At 34.6% G+C, this 26,736-nt stretch overlaps 1 pseudogene; it reads right to left on the bottom strand.

Moving 5' to 3' along the window:
* The window catches only part of LOC140512133 (small ribosomal subunit protein uS7-like), a 101,000-nt pseudogene extending 75,230 nt beyond the window's left edge, over window positions 1-25,770 (bottom strand).
* Window positions 25,771-26,736: the final 966 nt, after the last annotated feature.

The following is a 26,736-nucleotide window of genomic DNA, read 5'->3' as shown; positions in this document are numbered from 1 at the left end:
CAAAATTCCAGGGCAGAAAAGGGTGCTTGTGTTTGCTCACAGAGCAGAATGCAGACCAGGAGAGAGATAAACGCCTCTCCTTTGGTCATACCACTTTGGAGGAACTGAAAACTTACAGTTCTATAGAGATATCTCTGAAAACAGTTACACAACACCACTGAAACCTGGTAACAGCACAATCTCCACTTTAAAAAGAGCTCAGAAAACAAGTAATTGCCCAGGAAAATGAGCAAAAAGAAGAAAATAAGAATATATAAGGTTACGTTCTTGGTGAAAAGGTATTTTTCTTTACAAGAGGAAAGATCAAAGTGTGAAACCTAAAGCAAGACAGCAAGGTCAAGGCTCCTACATCCAAAGTCTCCAAGAAAAATATGAAATGGTCTCAGGCCACTGAAGAGCTCAAAAAAGTATTTTGAAAATCAAGTAAGGGAAGTAGAGGAAGAATAGGGAAGAGAAATGAGAGTGATTCAAGAAAATCATGAAAAATTCATCAACAGTTTAATAAAGGAGACCCAATAAATAAACTCTGAAGAAAGTAACACTTTTAAAAATAGACTAACCTAAACGGCAAAAGAGTTCCACAAAACCAATGAGGAGAAGAAAGCTTTAAAAAGCCAAATTGACCAAATGGAAAAGGAAGTCCAAAAGCTTACTGAAGACAATAATGCCTTCAAAATTAGAACACAGCAACAGAAGGCAATGACTTGATGAGAAACCAAGAAAACATGAAATGAAACCAAAATAATGAAAAAATGGAAGATTATGTGAAATATCTCTTTGGAAAAACCAATGACTTAGAAAATATTTTCAGGAGAGATACTTCAAAAAATATTGGTCTACCTGAAAACCTTGACCAAAAAAAAGGACAGATATTATCTTTCAAGAAATTATCAAGGATAACTGCCCTGATACTCTAGGATCAGAGGATAAAAAAGAAATGAGAAGAATCCACTGATCACCTCCTGAAAGAGATCCCAAAAAGAAAACTAGTAGGAATATTTTAGCCAAATTCTATAATTCCCAGGTCAAGGAGAAAAATAATACAAGTGGCCAGAAAGAAATAATTCAAGTATTATGGAAACATAATGAGAATTACAATGGATTTAGCCAGTTCTATACTAAGGAATCTGAAGACTTGGAATATGATATTCCAGAAATCAAAGGAGCTATGATTAAAACCAAAAATGACCTACCCAGCAAAACTAAATATAATACTTCAGAGGAAAATGAAATTTCAGTGGAGTAGAGGACTTCCAAGCATTCTTGTTGAAAAGACCAGAGCTGAATAAATAACTTGACTTTCAAATAGAAGAATCAAGAGAAACAAGAAAAGGTAAAGAAGAAAGAGAAATCATAAGAGACTTATTGAAGTTGAATTGTTTACATTCTTACATGGCAAGATGACATTTGTAACTTATGAGACCTTTCTCACGATTAGGGTTGTTAGAGGAAATATAAACATATACATACATAATACATGCATATATACATCAATATACACATATATGTGCAAATATGTATGTCTTATGTGCGTAAGTATATTTGTGAGTGTGTATTATACATGTGTAGGTAAATGTGTATATATATGCATATGTGTGTATGTATGTACATATATATGCATATATATATATATTTCTGTATTTGTATTTCTTTGTGTGTGTGTGTGTGTTTATTCATAAAGACCGAGGGCAGAGTGTGAGCTGAATATGAAGGGAAGACACCTAAAAAATAAAATCAAGTGCTGAAAAGAATGTACTGGGAGAAAGATAAAGGGAAATGTAGAACTTGGTAAAGGGTCTCACATAAAACAGGCAAGAGCTTTTACAATGTAGAGGGAGAGGGAAAGAGCAGTTGAGAGGGAATAAGTGAGCCTTACTCTCATCTGATTTGGCTTAAGGAGGAAATAACACACAATCAGTTGGGTATTGAAATCTATCTTACCCTTCAGGAAGGCAGGGGGGAAGAGATAGGACAGGAATGATAGTAGAAGGAAAGACAAATTGGGAGGAGTACTCAAAAGCTAACTCTACAGGTTAAGGAAGAGAATGGAAGAAACGGAAATCAGGGCAGGATAGAGGGAAATATAATCAATCTTTTGCAACATAACTGTTATGAAGTGTTATGCATGATCTATATGAAACTGATTGCTTTCTCAATGAGGTTGGGTAGGGAGGGAGGGAGAGAGTGTGGAACTCAAAGTATTAAAAATTAATGTTAGAAAATATTTTTGTATGCAAATGGGAAATAATTTGTATAAGCAATGGGCATAGAAATTTATCTTGCCCTACAGGAAAATAGAAGGGAGGGGGATGGTAAACGGGGTGGTGACAGAAAGAAGGGCAGAATGGCAAAAGGGGTGACTTGGGAGCATGCTGTCCTGGGGTGGGAGAAGGGAGAGATTAGAAGAAAATTTGGAATTCAAAATCTCATGAAAATGAATGTTGAAGACCCAAAATAAGTAAATTATGTTTAAAAAAGGAAAATAACAAATATCAGAGGGGATGTGGGAAGATTGAGACACAATGAAATTTTGGGGTAATTTTATACTCATTCAACCATTATTAAAGCATTTTGGAACCATGCCCAAAGGGTTAAATAACTGTGCATACCTTTTCACTCAGGAATACTACTACTAGATCTTTATTCCCAAAGGGATAAAAAACAAAAAGGAAAAAGGGGTACATGTACAACATATTTATAGCAAACATATTTATAGCAGCTCCTTTTTTAGGGGCAAAGAATTAGAAGTTGAGGGGATGTCCATCATTTGGGAATGGGTGAACAGATTGTGGTTTATTATTGTGATGGTATACAATTGTGCTGTAAGAAATAGTGAGCTGGGTGCTCTCAGAAAAACCAGGAAAGGCTTATAGCAACTAGTACTAAGCAAAAAGGGAACCAGAAGAATGTTGTACACAAGGTATTCTCAGTAATATAATGACTCTAGACAACTCCAAAGTACTTATGATTAAAAAAATGATTTTAATCCCCTAAGAAAAAACTGGTGGCATCTGAATACAGATTGAAGAATACCTTAAAAAATGTGTTTCTTTCTTTTTGTCTGTTTTATTTTTCACCGTGACAAGCATGAAAAAGTTTTGTATAACTACACTGGTATAACCTATAACAAATTCTTAGTTTGGTGTATGTAGGTGGTGGGAAAGGAAAGAATTTGGAACACACAGTTTCTAAAAATGAATTTTAATTTTTTTTTACATATAATTGAGGAAAACTCTAAATGAATAATTTAAATACATAAGCAAATAAATTAACTATTAAGAAAGGCCTAATTTCATAAACATACAGTGAACTGAGTTAGATACATAGAACTGAGTCATTCTTCAATTAACAAATGGTTAAAGATATGAACAGGCAATTTTCAAATGAAGTAATCAAAGCTATCTATACTCATATGAAACTTCTCTAAATTACTATCGTTTAGAGAAAAGCAAATTAAAACAGCTCTGAGCTATCATCCCAAACCTACTGGATTGGCTAGTATGACAGAAAAGGACAAATATTGGGGGGAGTGTGGGAGAATTGAGGAACAAATGCATTGTTGGTGAAAGTGTATACTGATTCAACCATTCTTTACATCAATTTTTAACTCTACCCAAAGACCGATAAAACCATGAATACCCTTTGACCAAGAAATACCACTAGGACTGTAACCCAAAGAGATAAAATAACAAAAAGGAAAAGTATCCAGATGTACAAAAGTAGTTAGAACAGATCATTTACTGATGGCAAAGAATTGGAAATCCATGGAACATCCATTATTTGGGGAATAGTTAAACAAATGGATTAACAAATGGTCAAACAAGTTATTGTATATGATTGTGATGAATACGTTTGTGCTATAATAAATGACAAAGAGGAGGCTTTCAGAAATGCCTGGAAAGACTTAAATGAACTGATGCAAAGTGAAATAAGTATAAACAGGAGAGCACTTATATAGTAGCAGAAATATTGAATGATGACCACTTGTGAATGACTTAGTTATTCTCAAAAGTACCATACCAGGAAACAATTCTGAAGATTTGATGATGGAAACTGCTTTCCATCTGCAGAGAAAGAACTGAGTCTGAATGTAAATGGATTCATATTTTTCTTTACTTTCTTTCTTTTTCTGTGTTTTCTTTAACAACATGACTAACATAGACATTAATAAGGGCTCCTCAGACACCTAAGGTCTGCCAAATCATTCTGCTGTTTCAGTCCAGTGAAGAAATGATACTATATCCTAGGCCAGCTATGACTACAGCCCCCAGTTTATCTGGACCTACAGCTTTGTCACTAGTTTCCTGCCACAGGACTTAGAGACAGGTAAAATAGTAACATAAGAAAATATTTGAATAGCAAAACAATAAAGTGGTAAAATAGTTGAACATTAACATAATAAAATAATGACATAGCAAAATAGAAAAAATACAAAATGATAAAACAGTATGGATGTCTATCGACTTTCATTTCAACTGTATTTAAATGAGGCAGAGTTTCCTAAAGTGATCAGTCTGACTTTTCTTTTCAGAGTCTTTGTAGACTATCGTCAAGACAAAAAATTCAAGATGACTGGTGATGACTTGTGCATTGTATGACGTTGGTGTCTTTAATTTCTAGCCAAGTTTTAAGTACTTCACAATGCCTGACTTCACAGCCTTTTTGACCTGTTGGAACAAATTGTTCACATACTCCTGATCTTCTGGGGAAGTCTTTGCATGCTTGAGGTAGTAACCACTTTCCTAAATCAACCAGAGTTTTGAGTTCCAGAGGTTATCCTCAACCTTGTTTAGCCTATTTTACCATAACGGTTTTACCAAGGTGAGGCCATAGCATGTGATAAAGTTTCTTGGAGACACAGATGAGAGTTAGGTGGCAGGTGGACAGCAAAGGTAGATATACAGCCCTAACACAAGAGGTACTAGTTCTCTCTGTATACTTTATATAAATATGTGTATATATATATATATATATATATATATATATATATATATGTATATATATACATATATACATATATATATATATGTATATGTGTGTATACATATAAACATAGGAGAATGCTAGGTTATGAAAGGCTTTAATACATAACTTTTTTTTTAATTGATCCTTAATACAACAAGGAGCCACTGGAGTTTACTGAGGGTAAGGTGATATTGTTGAACCTGTGATTTAGGGACATCAATTTAGTGGCTGTCTGGAGGATAAATTAGAGTGAGGAGAGGCTTTAGATAGACACACAAGCAGTTTAATTTCAATATCAAGACATGAGGTGATTATGGTGTGTAATAAATAGTGACAATGTCAAAGTAGAGAAGCTGGTGTATCTGGTAGATATTATAAAGGTGAACCCAACAAGTCTTGGAAACAGATTTTATATAGGAAGCAGGGTGGTGAAAAATAGTGGAGTGCAAAATGACTCATAGGTGGTTAACTTGAGGGACTAGGAGGGTGCCATTTCCCTCTTCATTAATAAGGAATATTAATATTAATAATAATAGAGGTCGGAGAGACTGGATGAAAGACAAAAGTTCTGTTTTGTACCTGTTGAGTTTGATTTGTCTATTGGACGTTCATTTTGAGATGTCTACAAAAGCAGTTGGTGATGTGAGATTGGAAGACAGCAGAGAGTTTATGGTCAGATAGGAGATTTGAGAATCATCAGCAAAGAGATATTAATTACATGTATGGGAGATGGAGATCATCAAGAGAAGTAGTATAAACTGGGAAGAGAAGAGAGCCCAGAATGGACGCTTGCAAGACACACATGGCATGGATTGGAAGAGGACTCATTAAAAGAGACAAGACTGGCCAAATAAATAGGAGTGGAAAGTGTAGCATCCTGAAAATCTAGAGAAGAGAATTTAAAGAAGAAAAGATTGAGCAACAGTGTTAAAGCCTGCAGAGAGTTCAAGAAGAATGAGGATTGAGAAAATGACATAGATTTGGCAGCTAATAGATCATTAGAAACTTCTCAGGTCCAAAATATGATCTCTTCTTATCTCTCACTCTTAAAATCCAAATCTTTCTGTCTTTTTAGGTTCAGCTTAACTCATATGCCATGTGTTATTAATACTCTTCCTAGCTGAAGTTGATCATTACAATTGTAGTACCTTGAGACTCAGGACTTTTTTCTCTCTTGTATCCATAGTTCTCAGCATAGTGTGCTGATCATATTGGACACTTTAAAAAGATTAATTTTTTATCAAATTGGTAGATTGACCTGCTATTGCCTTAATTATATGTTCTTAGAAATGTTTTTTTCTCAAATTTAAAAGGTTTGAAGTGAGATGAACACATCATAGTTGATTTTTAATATATTATGATATTTGAGTAGCCTATTGCTGTTAAGGTTTTAATCCAATTTTTATCTTATGGTTTTGGCACTCCTTATGATTTGTAAAATTGCTTAGCACCCATTTAAAAAATATATTAAACTGACCTCTGTGGTCCTAAATTTGCAAGTTTAATTTAAATGAGTTAATTATACATCTTATTCTATATGTGGAAAAAACTAATTTAGCCTCCTGCAAACCTTTACAAGGGGTGGGGGGATATTGAATAAATAGAAGGTCTATGACTGGAATAGAGCAAGACATTTTGGGAGAATCTAAGACATAATCCATTTAGTGAATATATTTTTACTATCTATTAATTGGCACAATTGATTGAATTTTGGGCCTGAAGTCAGGAAGTTCAAATCTGGCATGAGATACTTATAGCTAACCACATGACCCTGAAAACATCATTTAACTGATATTCACCTCAATTTCTTCAACTATAAAATGGGAAAATCATAATACCTGACACCCAGTTTTGGTGAGAGGATCAGAGGAGTTAATATTTGCAAAACCCTTAGCAGAATGCCCGGCATATACTGCCTGCTGTATAAATGTAAACGATCAGTAGATGCTATTAGCTATATGTCAAACACTTTCTTAGGTTCTTGATATAGAAAGACAAAAAAGAAACATTGCCTGTCCTCCAGAAGTTTATATTTTGCTAAAAAGAAAAACAAAATCACAACTAAGTATATGAAAAATAAATTTCTTAAAAGGGCCAGAGAAAGGGGTGGGATCACAATGGGCCTCCTCTCAAATGGTTCATTAATCTAAGTCTTTTACAAAGTTAGAGCTCTGTAAGGCAAGGGTGTAATAGGATCACTTTGTAAAATTTTGTGCACACACACGCACACATACACACACACACTCACAAATACACACATACACCTAGTGGATAACCTTAGTTTTGCCGATTTGCTTTCCTCGTAAAGCCTACAAAATGACATGGAATTTGATTGCCTCAGATTACCAAGTTTTAAGTTATTTGACAATTGATAAAGATTCCTGATAGTCTTTGGTCTATTTCAACGGCTTACTTAACGACATAAATGTCCCCATCCATGTGAAGTCTTGACCAATCAGATTTGGTAGATGTTAAAAGGTCCTGTGAATCACCATAATCTGCTATTTGATTAGATTTATATTCTATATTGACTAGAATATATTTTAGTATGATGTCTTCAGACATGTAGTCAAATACTTTTAATGAGGATGAACACAGCATCAAGGTCAACTACTGTAGTGATGGTAAGTTCTTCAATTTGGAAAGGCTCCAAGCCAATACCAAAGTAGAAAGAGTGATGGTCCATGATTTTCTGTTGCAAATGATTGTGCAATCAATGCAGCCTCTGAAGCTGAGATACAACAAAGGATGGATCAATTCTTTGTTGCCTGTGCTAAGTTTGACCTAATAATTAAAACCAAGAAAACTAAGGTGCTCCATCAGCCAGCACCACACCATCCTTACATGGAAACATGGGTAATAACAAATTGAGAAGTTTTGAATGTTGTGGATAAGTTCACTTATCTTGGTGGTGGTGTACCTTTCAGGGATGTGCAGATTGAAAATGAAGTTGATGCTCTAGCTCAGTGTTTGGCAGGCTCGGACGGAAAGTTTGGGAGAGAAGAGGTATTGGACTGACTACCAGACTGAAAGTCGACAGAACTGTTGTGCTGACCTCATCATTGTATGTCTGTGAAACATGGACAATCTACCAGCACCATGTCATAAAACTGAATCTCTTCCATTTGAACTCTCTCAGGAAGATTCTGAGGATCACCTAACAGGATAAGGTACCAGGCACTGATGTCCTTGCTCAAGTGGAACTGCCAAACTTTCAAACTGTTCATCAGAGAGCACAACTCCAATGGGCTGGCCACATTGTTTGAACGCAAAATGTATGGTTGTCATAAAAGCTATTTTATAGAACTCACATGGGGCAGGCAATTACATGGTGGTCAGAAGGAGTGATACAAGGTCACTCTAAAGGTCTCTCTCAAGAACTTTGGATTTGACTGTGTGATGTGGGAGATACTGGCACAGGACTGATCATCATGAAAGCACATCAGAAAAGGTGATGTGCTTTATCAACAAAGCAGAATTGAGACAGCACAAAGGAAATGTAGGATGCACAAATTTGGAGTCACCACTTCAAATATTCACACAGACTATCTCTACACAATCTGTGGTAGAGCATTCCAAGCTCCTATCGGTCTGAACGGTCACAATCAGACACATTGAAACTTGACTTTATCATGGTGATGTCATTTTGGTCCTATTCGAAAACTTATGACAACAACCAACTAATCAAATGGACCTCACTTAAGTGTAAATATCCCACCTGCCAATGAAGAATGCAGTTCTCCTCCCCTCAGTTCCCCATTTCTTCCCATCCAATACAATATTCTATCTTTCCCTGAAACTACCACAGAGAACAAGCTTATAGACTGGAACTTTTTCCAGGTTCTTTTACTATCTTGAGGAGACCAATGTAAAATTTGTTTCCTTTTGCTTTTTTCCCCCTTGCTTTCTCCTATTCACTTTAATTCTTTGCAACAAGACTAATATGAAAATGTGTTTATTATGAATGTGTGTGTGGAACCCATATAAGACTGAATCCTTCCTTGGGGAGGGAGGGGGGTGAGATGGGGAGAAAATTTAATAAGTATGGAAGTGATTTTTGAAAACTGAAAACAAATAAATTAACTTACAAATTTTAAGAAGAACTCAAATATTTTTCTCAGTGAAGTGGAGTAAAGAGTGAAGATGGATCTTTGACAAAACAAAATAAAAATGAATTTTTAAAAAGTAAAAAGAATGCTTGAAAGTCCTCCATTTCATTGAATGACCATTTTTTCCCCGAACGATTATACTCAGTTTTGTTCGATAAGTGATTCCTGGTTTTAATCCCAGCTCCTTTGTCCTCTGTAATATCATATTCCAAGCCTTCTGATCACTTAATGTAGAAACCCCATAGATCTTATCTTATCCTGACCGGGTTTCCCCAGTACTTGAATTGTTTCTTTTTGACTGCTTGCAATATTTACTCTTTGACCTGGAAACTCTGGAATTTGGCTACAATATTCCTAGGAGTTGTCTTTTTGGAATCTCAGGAAATCATCAGTGAATTCCTTCAATATATAATTTCTTGAAAGATGATGTTTAGCCTTTTTTTTTTTTTTATCATGACTTTTAGGTAGTCCAATAAGTTTTTCAGGATTGTATGATCAAAGGAGAAGTGGCCACTGCTTTCCTGGTGTTCTGGTCTGTGAGTGAGCTCAAGAACTCCTCTCTGCCCAGGCCCTGCAAGAAAGATTCCTTTTTCACCCCTGCCAGAAGCTTCACCATGCCCGCACTTCCCTTTGACTTAAGACTACCACCCAGGACTGCAAGCCAGACTCAAACATGGCAAAGTAAGTCAATCCCTCTTCAGCACTGGCAAAGAGATCCCTGCTGTCCCCCTCTTATTAGCTACTCATACCCTCAGAATCTGTGGGAATAGAGCTCCAGAAATAGCAGTTGCTGCTGCTGCTACTCCCTCCATTGCACTGGGGTGGGGCCTGACCACTCAGTTCTTTCACACAGGTCTGACATACTTTTTCCATTGACTTTCCAAGTTTTCTTCATCGTTTTTGGGTTGCCACATCTGGAAACTGCAACAGCTCCCAGAGACTCAGTCCCCCAAGGCCTGCTCAGGCATGTTTGTGCTGGCCTGGCCCATGCTCAACTATGCTCCACTCCCAGCCTGGCATGATAGATACTTCCTGTCAACCTTCCATGCTGTCTTGAGGTGGAGTTGTGCTTCACACCATGATTCTGTGGGTTTCACAGCTCCAGAATTTGTTTAGAGTGATATTTAAGAAATATTTGGAGGGTTTTGGGTGAGAGCCCAAGGTCCTTTCTCTTACTCCACCATCTTCGTACATGATATAAAAAAGAAATTTTCATTCCATCTCTTCCTGCTGTTTTTTTTTTGTTGACAGTGTATAGAAATGTTGATTATTTATATGAGTTATTTATTTTTTCTTCAGCTTTTCTGAAGTTGTTAGTTATTTCAACTAGTTTTCTTAGATAATCATCTAGGGTCCTCTGCGCATAACACCTTATCGTATGAAAAGAGGGAGAGATTTGTTTCCTCATTGCTTATTTTTATTCCTGCAATTTCTTTTTTCTTGTTCTACTGTTTTAGCTAGCATTTCTATTTCAATACTACATAACAGTGGTTAAAATAGTTATCCTTGATTCATCCCTGATTGTATTAGAAAGGCTGGTAGCTTGCCTCCATTAGGCTTGATATTTGCTATTGGTTTTGAATAAATACTATTTAAGAAATACTCCATTGACTGCTATGCTTTTTTATGCTGTCTATAGATATGATTTTTTTGTTGTGTCAAAAGTTTTTTAATCGATTGATAAAATTGTAAGATATTTATTATTTTGTGCATTAATAAAGTCAATTATGCTTGCAATTTTCCTTAATATTAGCCATTCTAGCATTCATGGTATAGACCCCACCTGGTCATAATGTAAGATCTTTGCAATATATTTCTGTAATCTTCTTACTTCTGTTTTATTTTTGCAGTGATATAACTTGAAGAAATTTGTCTATTGCATTCTTTCTGTTTTTGATCTCTCTGGTATAGGTAACAAAAACATATTTATATCATAAAAAGGTATGTGTTGATACTTTTTTTATTTTTGCCTGTTTTCTTTTAAAAGTAGATTATAAGGTATTAAGATTATTCCTTCCTTAAAATTTGGTACAATTTATTGTAAATTAATGTAGTCCTGGGAGCATTTTGTTAGCGGATTCATTTGTGACTGGTTCAATTTCTTTCTTTCAGATAAAGTTATTTAAGGATTCTATTGCTTTTCCATTAATCTAGTCAATTTAAAAATTTGTGATGATTCATTTCACTTACTCTGTCACATTTAGTTGCATATAATTAGCAAAATAATTCCTAAATACTGCCTTAAACTGATCTTCGTTGGTAGTTCATTTACCTTTTTCAATTTTGGTAATGGCCATCTGGTTTTCTTCTTTCTTTAAAAAAATGATTTTTTTTCTAATTTTATTGGATGTTTTTTTCATAATATCAATATAGAGTTTGCTAGTTCAATAGTTTTTTTATTCACTTTCAGTTTTGTTAATCATTCATTTGATATTTAAATGTTCAATTTTGTGGGCAGCTAAATGATACAGTGGGTAAAGGGCCAGGGCAGGAGTCAAAAGAACCTGAGTTCAAATCTCACCTTAGACACTTGACACTCACTAGCTGTGTGACCTTGGGCAAGTCACTTAACCCCAATTGCCACATCTTGGGTTATCTCCAGTCATCCTGATGAATATCTGGTCACTAGATTTAGATGGCTCCAGAGGAGAAGTGAGACTGGTGAATTGCATAGCCCTCCCTCACTCAAAACAAAGTCAACTTCAAGTCATGTCATTATTTCTCTGATGTTATGGTCTGCTTCGGCAAGAAGGACGAGCACACACACAATTGTTCAATTTTAACTTATTTTGCTAGTTGTTTTTTAAGTTGTATACTCAATTTATTGAGCTATTCTTTCCCACTTTTATTAATATATGTATTTAGATACTTAAAATTTTCCATAGGGTGGATGAAAGGTGAAACAGCTTAGGAAACTCAGGTTTGATCTTCTGACCTTATTGATTTGTTAAGCAATTTATACCAATCAACTAACACACCAATACCAGACTTCTTCAGCTTGGGTCCAGAGTCTGAACACAGGGATCCAGGGTGTTTTTTAATCAATAAAACAGTTTTAAAAGGGTTTTTTTTTTTAAATAAATTAAACCATTACACAAGACTGATAAATATGCATCATAAAGTAATAAGATTTGTAACTGTAGGAAAGATTTTAAGTTGAGGAGAGAATGAACAAGTATACTTCTCTGAATTCAGAAAAAAAAAGATGTTCCATTCCCCCCACATGTCTTCAGATAAAGGATCATGGAAATAGTAACTAAGAGATGAGTATGGGGATAGTTTTTAGATAAAAGATATTGGTTTCTTGAGAAGTGTAACTGTGAGAAAACTCCTTGCATCAGTCTTAGCATTTCACCAGATTTCTGGTGAGGATAACCTTGGTCCTGGCTTAAGGATTCCTAAACAGCAGTTTGACTTGGTAAATTTTTTAAGTCACGCAGGTCTAGGGTCAAACAATGCAATAGTTTCCTCATAACTTCCATAATTGAATAAAGTTTTTCAGAAGACAGAAATCAGAATAGACTTATAAGTGAATAGAAAGGGAATTGAGCCAGCTCCGGAACTCAGTCACAAAAATTCAGTCACTACAGTTTACTCTGTTCTCACAGGTAGCCATTTTCTTTCCTCATCGTCTCTCTTTCCTCCATTCCCCTCTTGATTTATGGAGGAGTGAGTAGCCCTTTCCCTTCAGGGATACATAATGTAGGTTCCAGATCAAGTTGCTAAAATAGCACTGGAATCACTTGAGAAGGCAGATTTATATTTTACCAGGATAACCAAGAAAGTTTAAACATAAACACAAAGAGCATTAAAAAAAGGAAAAGCAGTACAATAATGTTTATTAAAATTAACATACATCAAGTCTCTGTTTTTTGTCTTAATAAACTACTTCCAATGTACCTTAATTAGTATGTTTTCAGTTCCAAAAGTTTAGTGTCATTGATTGGTCTCTGGATATCTTATATTCTGTATTCTGGAATAGGTTTCATCCTGAATGTAGCTATGAAGGGAGATGTGCTTTTCTGGCTCCAGTCACTTATGAAAGACTATTTAGATAATTTGAATATGGTCTGCCAGTCAGAACAAAATATAATTTGACAAAATCTCTTGAATTTGGTTTTCCAAACCTGAAATTTCAGAGAAGTTGTTCTATGCCACTTGCTGTTTCTATTGTACAAAATCATGGTACCTGATACAAGAATTAAAAAAAAATCTTAAGGGTATAACTTGTAAAAAAAAATCTTCTGACTTTAAAAAATTATCAGAGAAACATTTAAAATAAAGAAATAATTTCACTTTCCTTACAACGATATTTTATATGTAAATTCTTTATTATTATTATTATTATTATTATTATTATTATTTGTTCTACAATGACTTCCACATATCTTACATTTATTTCCCCTTCCTTACCCCTTCCCCCCTTCTTCCCCATTCATTCACTCAGATAGCACACAGTATTATAGGTTCTACACTTACATTCCTATTAAATACATTTTCACTTTAGTCATGTTGCACAGAACAATTAAAATGAATGGGAGAAATCATAAAACAAAACAAAACATAATACAAAAGAAAATGATCTGCTCCATTATGCAATCGAATTCCAAAGTTCTTTCTCTGTATGTGGAAGGTATTTTGTAGTAAGAGAGCATTGGAAATTATTTAAGTCCTTGCATTGCAATGATATACTAAGTGTACCAGAAAAATTCCTCACACATGGTGGTTGTTGCTGTCTACAGTGTTGTCCTGGTTCTGCTCTTTTCCCTCAGCATCAGTTCATATAAATCTTTCCAGGCCTCTCTGAAGTTTTCCTGTTCATAATTTTTTATACTACCATAGTGTTTCATTGCATTCATATATCACAATTTATGCAGCCATTCCCCAATTGATAGGGATATCCCATTAATTTCCAATTCTGGCCACCACAAAGAGAGCTGCTATAAATATTTCCATATATGTGAGACCCTTTCCAATTTTTGTGATCTCTTGGGGATACAGTCCTAGAACCAGACTTGCAGCGTTAAAGTGTAGGCACAATTTTGCAGCCTTTTGGGGATAGTTGCAAATTGTTCCCCAGAATGTTTGTATCAGCTCACAGCTCCACCAACAATGGATTAGCGTTCCAACTCTCCTATGTCTTATCCAACATCCATCATCCTCTTGTCTTGCCATGTTAGCCAATCTGATAGGTGTGATGTGGAATTCCAGAGTTGTTTTGATTTGTCTCTCTCTAATCAATAATAATTTAGAGCATTTTTTCATATGACTATAGATAACTTTGATTTCTTCCTCTGAAAACTTCCTTTTCATGTCTTTGACCATTTATCAATTGGGGAATGACTTGTATTCTTGTACATTTGACTCAGTTCTCTATAAATTTTAGAAAGGAGGCCTTTATCACAGGCACTAGTTGCAAAAATTCTTTCCCAGTTTTCTGTTTCCCTCCTAATCTTGGTTGAATTGCATTTGGTTGTGCAAAACTATTCACTTTAATGTAATCACAATTTTCCATTTTGTATTTCATAGTGTTTTCTATATCTTGTTTAGTCAAAAATTCTTCCCTTCTTCATAGATCTGATAAATATACTATTCCTTGCTCCAATAATTTCTTTATAGTATCAATCTTTATACCTAAATCATGTCCTGTTTTCGAATTTATTCTTTTGTATGATGTCAGTCATTGGTTTATGCCTACTTTCCACCACACTGTTATCCAGTTATCCCAGCAATTTTTGCTGAACAGTGAGTTCTTATCTCAGAAGCTGGGGTCTTTGGGTTTATCAAACAGTAGAAAGCTATATTCATTGACTACTGTGTCTTGAGTACTTAACATATTCCATTGGTCTACCCTTCTGTTTCTTAGCCAGTACCAGGTGCATTTTGATAATTGATGCTTTATAATACAATTAGAGGTCTGGTAGAGCTAGGTCACCTTCCCTGGCATTACTTTTAATTAGTTCCCTTGATATTCTGGACCTTTGGTACATCCAGAAGAATTTTGATACTATTTTTTCTAGCTAAAATACATAATTATTTGATAGTTTGATTGGAATGCCACTGGATAAGTAAATTAATTTAGGTAGATTTTTCACTTTTATTATTTTACCCCAGCCTACCCATGAGCAACCAATGTTTTTCCACTTACATAGATCGGAATTTATTTGTGCAAAAAGTATTTAGTAATTGTGTTCATCTAGCCCCTGGATTTGTTTTGGCAGGTAGAATCCCAAATATTTTATCGTATCTACAATAGCTTTAAATAGGACTTCTCTTTGTATGTCTTGCTGCTGGGGTTTGTAGTAATATACAGAAATGCAGACTATTTGTGTGGGTTTATTTTGTAACCTGCAACTTTGCCAATGTTGTTTATTATTTCAAGGACCTTTTTACGTGAACCTTGGGGTTTTCTATGTATATCATCATATCATATGCAAAGAGTGATAAGTTAGTTTCTTCTTTGCCTACTCTAATTCTTTCAATGTATTTTTCTTGTCTTATTGCTGCAGCTAACCTTTCTATTACCATATTGAATAATACTGGTGGTAATGGAAACCCTCGTTTCACCCCTGATCTTATTGGAAATCCATCTAGATTATCTCCATTGCATATAATGCTTGCTGAAAGTTTTAGGTACATACTGCTTATTATTTTATGGATAGTTCCATTTATTCCTGTTCTCTCCTGTGTTTTTGATAGGAATGTGTGTTTTACTTTGTCAAAAGTTTTTTCTGCATTTCTTGAGATAATCATATGGTTTCTGTTAGTTTTGTGGTTTATATGCTCAATAACACTAATAGTTTTCCTAATATTGATCCAGCCCTGCATTTTTGGCATGAATCCTATCTCATCAAAATGTAGTATTCTTGTGATAACTTACTCTATTCTTTTTCCTAAAAAAACTTATTTAAAATTTTTGCATCTATATTAATCAAAGAAATTGGTCTATAATTTTCTTTCTCTGTTTTTACTCTTCCTGGTTTGGGTATTAAAATCGTATTAGTATCATACAACGAATTTGAGAGAACTCGTTCTCCCCCAATTTTCCCAAATAGTCTATATAGTATTGGAATTAACTGTTCTTTAAATGTTTGATAGAATTCACTTGTAAATTCATCTGGCCCTTGAGATTTTTTTCCTATGGAGTTTATTAATGGCTTGTTCAATTTCTAGTTCTGAGATGGGGTGATTTAAATATTCAGCCTCCCTTCTGTTAATCTAATCAATTTATATTTTTTAAAATAATCATCCATCTCATTTAGATTGTCCAATTTGTGGACATAAAATTGGGCAAAGTAATTTATGATTATCCTTTTAAATTCCTCTGCATTGGTGATGACTGCATCCTTTTCATTTTTGGTACCGGTAATTTAGTTTTCCTCTCATTTTTTTAAATCAAATTAACCAAAGGTTTTTCAATTATGTTTTTTTTCATAAAACCAATTCTTAGTTTTATTTATTAGTTCAATTGTGATCATAATTTTAATTTGATTCATCTATTCTTTGGTTTTCACTAATTCTAATTTGGTATTTACTTGGGGATTTTCAATTTGTCGTTTTAGAACTTCTCAACTGCATGCCCAATTCATTGATCTCCTCTTTCTCTGTTTTATTCATGTAGGAATTCAAAGATATAAAGCTTCCCCTAAGAATTCCTTTTGCAGTATCTCATAAGATTTGGTAGGTTGTCTCATTATTGTCATTCTCTTGAATTAAGCTGTTTATTGTTTTTGTGATTTATTGGATGATCCACTCATCCTTGGGGATTAAATTATTTAGTTTTCAATCAATTTTTGGTTTATCTTTCCATGGCATTTTATTACACATAATTTTTATTGCATAATGATCTGGGAAGGATGCATGGACTATCTATGCTTTTCTGCACTGAATTGTGAGGTTATATGCCCTAGTATATGGTCAATTTTTGTATATGTACCATGTCTTTTGGAGAAAAAGTAATATTCCTTGCTATCTCCTTTCAGTTTTCTTCAGAGATCTATCATATCTACTTTATCCAGAGTTTGATTCACCTCTTCAATTTCTTTCTTGTTTATTTTAAAATTAATTTTATAAGTTTCAGAGAGGGGAAGGTTGAAGTCTCCCACTAGTAGAGTTTTGCTGTGTATTTCTTCCTGTAACTGCCTTAACGTCTCCTCTAAGAATTTGGGCACTATACTACTTGGAGCATACATATTTAGTAATGACATTGCTTCGTTGTTAATGCTTCCTTTTAGCAGGATATAGTTTCCTTCCTTATCTCTTTTGATTAGATCTATTTTCATTTTTGCTTTGTCTGAGATTAGGATTGATAACCCTACTTTTCTTATGTCAGTTGAAGCACAATATATTCTGCTCCAACCTTTTAACCTGTGTGTATCCCCCCGTTTCAATTGTGCTTCTTGTAAAAAACATGTTCTTGGATTACAGCTTTTTATCCATTCTGGTATCTGTCTCCGATTTATGGAAGAGTTGATCCCATTCACATTCAGAGTTATGATTACTATCTGTGTCTTTCCCTCCATCCTCTTTCCCACAGTTTCTTCTTTTAGTTCTCCCTTCTCACACCCCCTTCAGAATAGAGTTAAGTTTTTGACCACTACCTCCTGTAATATTCTCTTCCTTCTTTCAGCCCCCCTCCTTTTTACTCCCATTACCCTTATTACTTCCTCCCTACCTTTTACCCTCTCTTCCCCTTTCTTGCCCCCTCCCCTCCTCCTGCCTATAGAGCTAGATTTATATACTTAAATATGTTCGTTTTTACCTCCTTGAACCAAATCAGATGAGAGTACCTCTCGAACAATGCTCATCTCCATTCCCTCTTTCCTTCTACTGTAATATAATTTTGTGCCTCTTCTTGTGATGTAATTTACTATTTTCTGCTTCCTCCTTTTCACATCTCCTGTTACAATTCCTTTGCATGCTTAAATCACATTTTTATCATCACATCATTTACTTTATACCCACTCCCTCTATCTATCTATCTGTCTATCTGTCTATCTATCTATCTATCTATCTATCTATCTATATTACTTTTATATTTCATAATAGATACACAATTCTCAAGATTGACAAGTATCATCTTCCCTTATAGGAAGTAAACAGGTTGCCCATATTGTGTAAAATGTTTTTCTTTCACCCTGTTTAACTTTTTATGCCTCTCTTGAGACCTGTGTTTGAAGATCGGATTTTTTATTGAGTTCTGGCCTTTTTATTAGGAAGGTCTGGAAATCCCTCATTTCGTTGAATGTCCATCTCCTTGCCTGAAATATTATGCTGAACTTTGCTGGATAATTGATCCTTGGTTGTAGTTCCAGTTCCTTTGTCTTACGAATATCATATTCCAATTCCTCTGATCTTTTAATATAGAAACTGCAAGGTCCTCTGTGATCCTGCCTGTAGCTCTTCGACTTTTGAATGTTTTTGTTCTGACTGCCTGTAGTATTTTCTCCTTAACTTGACAGTTCTGGAATTTGGCAGCGAGATTTCATGTTGTTTTTAGATTGAGATTCATTTTGGGAGGTGAACAGTGGAGTCTTTGGATGACTATTTTGCCCTCTGAATTTAGGACTTTTGGGCTGTTTTCCTTGATGATTTCTGGGAAGATATTGTCCAGGCTCTTTGTTTTCATCATGGTATTCTGGTAGGCCAATAATTTTTAGATTTTCTCTCCTGCATCTGTTTTCCAGGTTAGTTGTTTTTCCAGTTAGATATTTTATATTTTTCTTCTATCTTTTAATTCTTTAGATTTTTTTTAACTGATTCTTCATGTCCCTTATAGTCATTACCTTATTCTTGCTGAATTCTAAGCCCCAGGGCTTTCTTGCTCAGCCTTGCTATGGCGGGACACACTACTCTGTGTGCTCTCTACTCTTCCACCCCTGTGGCACAGATCCTTCCAGTCAACTTGTACTTTATCCTGGGCTTTGAATCTGCCACAGTCTGTCTCCTTTTGGATTCAGGCCCTCCACAATTTGGTCAAGTTCTCTTTTTAGAGGTATATGAAAGAGTTTGTCTAAGAGCTTAGGTGAGTAGTTGCTCTCCCTCTGCCATCTTGGCTCCACCAAATTACTTTCAAAGTGAAAAAAGGAAATGTTGAGCCAACAGATTTCAGTAAAAGAGGAAAAACTTACATCAGCTGATGGTGAGTGAAGTGATCAGAACGGGGAGAACATTTTACACAGTAACAACATTTCCTGATTACTTTGACAGACTTAGCTCTTCTCAATAATACAATGATCTAAGATAATTCCTAAAGACTCATCTGGAAAATACTATTTGTATGCGGAGAAGGAACTATGGTGTCTAAATGCAGATCAAAGCACACCATTTTCCCTTTTTTTTCCTTTCCCATGGTTTTTTCCATTTTGTTCTGATTTTTTCACAATGAAGCTAATGTAGAAATACGTTTAGTATGATTGTCCATATAAAGCCTATATCAAATTATTTGCTGTCTTCAGAAGAGAGGATGGAGAGAATGAAGGAAGGGAGAAAAATGGAACTCAAGATCTTAAAAAGTTAAATTAAAACTATCTTCACACGCAAGTGTGTGTGTGTGTGTGTGTGTGTGTGTGTGTGTGTGTGTGAAATAACAAAATATTGAGAGAGGCCTTGGAAACATAGGTAGAATATCTATGACCTTTGTTTCTGGAGACATGCATATCAGCACCATAAGTGGGTGAAGAAAAGATACTATGCATCATTGTCAGGAATTTCTAAAGCAACAAAGCCAGAAATTCATTGGAGTATTTGAGATCAGATATGATGAGAAAGGAGTTGGGTTAATGTTGAATATTTTATTTCAATGACATCTTCCTTAATATTCTCTTCACCCTCTTCACAAAGTGCAGATCAAAACGTGTTGAGTTGCTATTATAGCTGCTATTGCAACAGAATAAATATTTTTTACCTCCTCTTATTTATTCATCAATCTCTCTTGTTTTTTATTATTTAATCAAATTAAATAGAGGTGGGGTGAATCTAGTATCTTCAATTATATTATTGACATAATACATGGTCAGAGTTTTAGAAACTATGTCACATAGGTACCTACCAAAAGTTTAAACAGAAGAAAATAATAGGTAAAAGATAATCGTTTTCTCTACATATGCATATATGGTACATTGACGTTTTTCCACTCCTATTCTTTTTCATATATCTCATATGTAATATATGTGACATGTTATTATACATATGCATTTGTGAACACACATATACACAGCTATATGATATATGCCTGACTATCTTATCTAAAATAAATTTTAAACATGATTTTAGGGTAAGTAATATTATTCTTGGGCCACAAAGTGTTAAACTTTTAGCCTTCGCTCCCATCGGAAGGATAATAGCTGTCAGGTCTGGTAGACTCTGAGCTGAAAATCATTTAGAGAGCTGCATTTGCTTCAATTAAATAAGCACTGGTTATTCAAGGTAAATCCTGACACAAAGGAAAGTGTGTAGTTGTGTTTAGACTGCAAGTAATTTTTTTTCTCTCTCCATAAAAAATGACACAGATATGTTGGATCCTTGCTGATTGCTCAGCAATAAAGCTTTTAATAAAGTATTTGTTAACCAGTACCTGAGAGGAGTCAAAAATTATTTACATTAAGCTGCAATGGAAGAGCTCTTACAGAGAAATCTGAAAACTGAACCCTTCTTAACCAGATCAAAATCAAATAGATAAGGAATGGGTCTCTCTTGGATTACAATAATACATAGCCTACATTTTAATACTTATTAGCTATGTGTGAATTAATCTTTTTATGACTCAGTTTTCTACTCTGTAAAAAAGGGATGGTAACAATAATTGTAGTATTTGTTCTACAAAGTTGTTTTTTTTTTTTTAGAGGACAAAACGTTAATGAAGTATAGCAAATGTTTGCCAGTCTTAAGAGTCCTGTATATATGCAAGATTTTATTGTAGTATGTATCAAAGCCAATTGATTGTCAAAATCATGTTAAGCAAAAGATAGCTGCATTGACCCATTTTCATTTCACAGACCTCACTCAGAAGAGATTTAGTATGGTTCTTTAGAGGAAGCAAGAAAAATTAAAAAAACATAATACCCTGTCATTGTAGACTGCTCATTCACAAGACTCCTTTGTTGGAATGTTGCAACTGTGCTGTAGCTCTAGATTAAAATTATTTAATTCCAGTAGGAGTAATATCATCAGTGTCAAAGTTGATAACAAATCTGTGCAGTCTTTTTTTAATTGAAAAGAATGTATGCCACCAATCCAGGATATATGTTGGGAGATAATGCCAACTGATAGATTCTCACCACTGTGAGCATCACAATATTAACTTATAGATTTGTTATCTGTTCATTACATTCTTTATAAAAATATTCTGACTAACAGATTGTCTATAAAAGAAAATTCAGTGAAGCTTTCCTTTCAAACTCCTTATTAAATGTTTGTTAGTTCTGCTTGTTTGTTTTTGTATCGTAGTGTTTAACTGGAAATACATCAAATATTTTATGAGAACAAATACTGCCTGATCTGAAACTTAAAAGATCACTTTCAGGAGTGCAAAAGGATACATATGTCTGGTGTCATCTGTCTATAGTAGGAGAAGAGGAATGTGGATGGTAAAACAGAATATTTGTTGTTTTATGGGTTTATTCCTTCATTCCTATGTTAGGAAAAGGAGAAATAATTTTTTGTCATATTTCACACAATCATCAGGAGCTGGATATGTGCTTGTCCTGTTCTTATGTTTTTATTTATATAAAAATTAAAATGAAAATATTTTATTATTAAAATGTCATAATATCTAGATTATATTCAAAATATTATCTCAATATTGAAATTAAATAAATGAAATGTGACTTTTCAGAATATATTTAATGTTTGTGCATTAAATGATATTCAAATTTTCTTCATACATTTAAATCAGCTTATGCTGTTTTTATATTATTACTAATGCTAAATTATTAGATAAAGATAGTTCCAGATCTCTTTGCAGGTTATATATTTTCCAACAATTATTTCATTATAGTAAAAATTAATTCAATTGTTTCCCTTAATTGGATATTTAGGGTCAATAGATTTTTCATCTAATATGAATGTCATTTTTTTTCCAAATATGAATAATGGCACTAGGAAAAGTTTTGAATAATAAATTATTTGTTTTATTTTATAATATTTTATTTTATAATGAAAACAACGAAAAATAATGGTCCAGAGAATAATCATTTGTCTATCTTTGATTTCATACTGTTTGGTTATTTTCTGAGTATATCATCAATGACCCAATATACCCATTTCCTAAAAAGATGTGCACCTCTCCTCAGCATTGACTCATTCATTTTAGTTTGTCTTAATTTTCATTCCTTTGATTATTCATGAGTTTGAAATTTTTAAGGCACAATTAACACATTTTATTTATTCTTTTGACAATTGCTTTTACATATTTTATGTCCATTCATTTGTTGTGAACTGAAATACACATATATGCTAATGCAATTTTCAAGTCGTATTTATCACAACTATATTTATTTTGTACAGTTTACAATCTCATCAAGTAAATGCATCTTGTGCTTAATAATATCTGATATTTCTTTTTTCTACTCAATAGCACTTTATTTTTTCCAATTATACATAATAATAGTTTTCAGCACTCACTTTTACAAGATTTTGAGTTACAATGTTTCTTCTCCCTCCCTCCTATCGCCCTTCCCCAAGATGGCATGCAATCTGAAATAGCCTATATATGTACACCAATCATATTAAATACATTTCTACATTAGTAGTGTTCTGAAAGAAGAATCAAAACAAAAGGGAAAAGCCACAAAAAAAAACAAAAACAAAAACATTTTATGATCTGCATTTAGACTCCATAGTTTTTTCACTATATTTGGAGAGCATTTTCCATCATGAGTCTTTTGGAGTTGTCTTAGAACATTGTATTGCTAAGAAGAACTATGTCTGTCAAAACTGATTCTTGCACAATGTTGCTGTTAGTTTGTAATATGTTCTCCTGGTTCTGCTCACTTCAGTCAGCATCCATTCATGTAAGTCTTTCGATATTTTCATTTCTTTTAACTTATTTATTTTCAGTTTTCAACATTTATTTCCACAAGATTTTGAGTTTCAAATTTTCTCCCCATCTCTCCTCTCTGCCACCCTGAAACACTGTGCATTCTGATTACCCCTTCCCCCACTCTGCTCTCGCTTCTATTGAGGCAGCTAGGTGATGCAGTGGTTATAGCACCAATGAAGGAGTCAGGAGGACCTGAGTTTAAATTTCACCTTAGACACTTGACACTCACTAGCTGTGTGATGTTGGGCAAGTCACTTAAGCTCAGTTGCTTCAACCTGGGTCACCTACAGTCATCCTGATGAATATCTGGTCACTGGATTCAGATGGCTCTGGAGGAGAAGTGAGGTTGGTGACTTGCACAGCACTCCCTCACTCAATCAACGTCAATTGCAAGTCATGTCATTATTTCTCTGATGGCATGGTCTTCTTCGTCAACAAAGGACGAATACACACACTCCCTTTTTTCACACCTCACTTCCCTTATCCCCATCATCTCTCTTTTATTCTGAGAGAAGACAGATTTTTATACCCACTACCTGTATTTCTTATTTCCCAGTTACATCCAATAACAATACTGAACATTTATTCTTTAAACTTTGAGTTCCAACTCCTCTCCCTTCCTCCCTCACCACCCATCTCCATTGAAAAGGCAAGCAATTCAATATAGGCTATACATGTGGAACATTGCTAAAGACTTTCATTATAGTCATGTTGACCAGTTATATTTCCCTCCATCCTATTCTGTCCCCTATTTATACTATTCTCTCTTCAGACCTTGTCCCTCCCCCAAAGAGATTGCTTCTTATTACTTCCTCCTCCCATTTGCCCTCCTTTCTTTCTTTACTCCACCCCACTTGTCCCCTTCTCTCCTACTTTCTGTAGAGCAAAATAGATTTTCATACCAAATTGAGTGTGCATGTTATTCCCTCTTTAAGCAGTATGTGATGAGAGTAAGCTTCACTTTTTCATTCTTATCCCCCCCTTTTCCTCTCTTTAGAAAAGCCTTTTTCTTGCCTCTTATACGAGAAACAATTCCCTTCCTATTCAACTCACCCTGTATCTTATGAATACATATATATATATACACACACACACTCATATATATGTATATATGTACAGTGTATGTATATGTATACACACACACACAAATATCTTATGTAAGTATGTACTTATGTATGTATAATTTCCTCCAACAACCCAAATACTGAGAAAAGTTTCAAGAATTACAAATATTTTTTTTCTATTCAGCCCTGGTCTATCCATCAAGAATGTTTGAAAGCACTCTATTTTATTCATTTTTTCCTCTGAAGCATTATACTCAGTTTTGCTGGGTAGGTGATTCTTGGTTTCAATCCTAGTTCCTTTGACTTTTTGAATATCATATTCCAAGCCCTTCGATTTTTTAATGTAGAAGCTGTTAGATGTTGTGTCATCCTGATTGTATATCCACAGTACTAGAATTATTTCTCTCTGGCTGCTTGCAATATTTTCTCCTTGACCCAGGAACTCTGGAATTTGGCTACAATATTCCTCAGAGTTTGACTTTTTGGATATCTTTCAGGAGGTGATTGGTGGATTCTTTCACTATTTATTTTACCCACTGGTTCTAGAATATCAGGGCAGTTTTCCTTGATATTTTCATGAAAGTTGATGTCTAGGCTTTTTTGTGGTCACGATTTTGAAGTAGTCCCATAATTTTTATATTGTCTTTCCTGAATCTGTTTTCCAGGTCAGTTGTTTTACCAATGAGATATTTAACATTGTCTTCTATTTTTTCATTCTTTTAGGTTTGTTGTGTAATTTCTTGGTTTCTCATGAAGTAATTAGCTTCCACTTGTTCCATTCTAATTTCTTTTCTTCAGGAGATTCAGTGAATGTCCTTTTCCATTTGGCTAATTCTGCTTTTCTAAGCCTTCTTCTTCTTGTTGGCTTTTTGTCCCTCTTTTGCCAATTGAGTTAGTCTATTTTTATAAGTGTTATTTTCCTCAGCATCTTTTTGAGTCTCCTTTAGCAAGCTGTTGAGTCACTTTTCATGATTTTCTTGCATCGCTCTAATTTCTCTTCCCCATTTTTCCTCCACCTTTCTTACTTGATTTTCAAAATCCTTAATGAGCTTTTCAATGGCTTGAGACCATGGCATTTTTGTTTTGGAGATTTTGAATGAAGAAGTCTTCATTTTTATGTCTTCCTCTGATGGTAAGCATTGTTCTTCCTCATCTGAAAGGATGAAAGAAAATACCTGTTCACCAAGTAACCTTCTATATTATATTTTTTCCCCTTTTATGGGCATTTTCTCATCCAGTTTCTTTATTTTTGAGTCCTTTGTCAAGAGGAAGGTATACTCTAAGGACCTGTAAGGTCTCAGTTCCTCCAACATAACACAATTAAGAGAGAGGATTTTACTCCCCTCTTGGCCTGTACTCTTGTTTAGGAGCTACCAAAGCTTTTGTGCTCAGGATCTGCAAGTAGAATCTCCTGTCCAGAGCCACCATCAGTTCCACCACACCAGAACTCTTCCTCACCCCAGGTCAACCACTCAGGGCTGATATCTATATCAGTGGCACAATTCCCCTGGGGTCTTTCATCTGAGGTCTCCAAAAATGGATATTGCCACTGCAGTTGCTGCTGGCAGGTCCAGACAGCACCCCTTCTCATGCTAGTAAAAGAACTTTTTCACTGACCTTTGAAGCTGTGTCTGGCATTTTCAGGTTAAGAAATCTGGGAACAGCAGTTGTTGCTGGGGATTCCACCCCCGAGGCCTGCTCTGGTCCTGTTGCTGCTGGTGCCACATGGCCAAGGCTGTGTGGGGATCCATGGGCTGCACTCTGCTCTGGGTCCCGTTTTATAGACCCTTCTTGCCGGCCTCCCAGGCTACCTTGGGCTGGAAATCTCTTTTTCTCTGTCGTTTTGTGGCTACTGCTCCTCTAGAATTTGTTTAGAGTCATTTTTGCACATGATTTATGGTTATGTGCAAGAGTGAGATTAAGTGTGTCTTTCTACTCTGCCATCTTGGATCTGCTTTCTGGTATTTCTTTAAAAGAAAAAGTCCCATGGGCTCTCCAACAGTGAGATAATTACTACATTTTCTTCCATCATCATCGAGGTAGAATTCATAGAAATATATGACACAGTAAGGTATATTTATTGAAGTATATATGTATGCATATATATGTAGATATACATATATAAGCAAAGGTACACACTATATGTGTATACATCTGAATATATTCCTTAAATTCTATTTTTTAAAATAAGCTTTTTTGGTATCTTTTTTCATATAATCATAATTTTCTCTAGTATTTCTCTCTTACCCTTCCCAGAGAGCCATTTTGTATATCAAATATCATTTTAAAGAAAAAAAAAGGAAAAATTTTTTTAAAATCAGCATAAGTGATAAACATAACAAATAAAAATTGCAAAATCATATATAATTCATAATACTCAAAGAACTTCCACCTCCTCAGAGGACAATTAGGTGAAAACCTTTTTTAAAAATTGCATACCAATCTTCCAAATTATGTTAAAAATTAGTGATTTCTCTCCTTTATTTTTTTCTATATAGCTATCAAATTTTAGTAATTAATCTTTGTATAAATCAGCATATTTTATGCTCTTACTTAA

Source organism: Notamacropus eugenii, chromosome 6 (assembly GCF_028372415.1).
Source record: "Notamacropus eugenii isolate mMacEug1 chromosome 6, mMacEug1.pri_v2, whole genome shotgun sequence".
NCBI lineage: Eukaryota > Metazoa > Chordata > Mammalia > Diprotodontia > Macropodidae > Notamacropus > Notamacropus eugenii.
The sequence above is the reverse complement of the archived record's forward strand: the minus strand, read 5'-3'. Positions and strand labels throughout refer to the sequence as shown.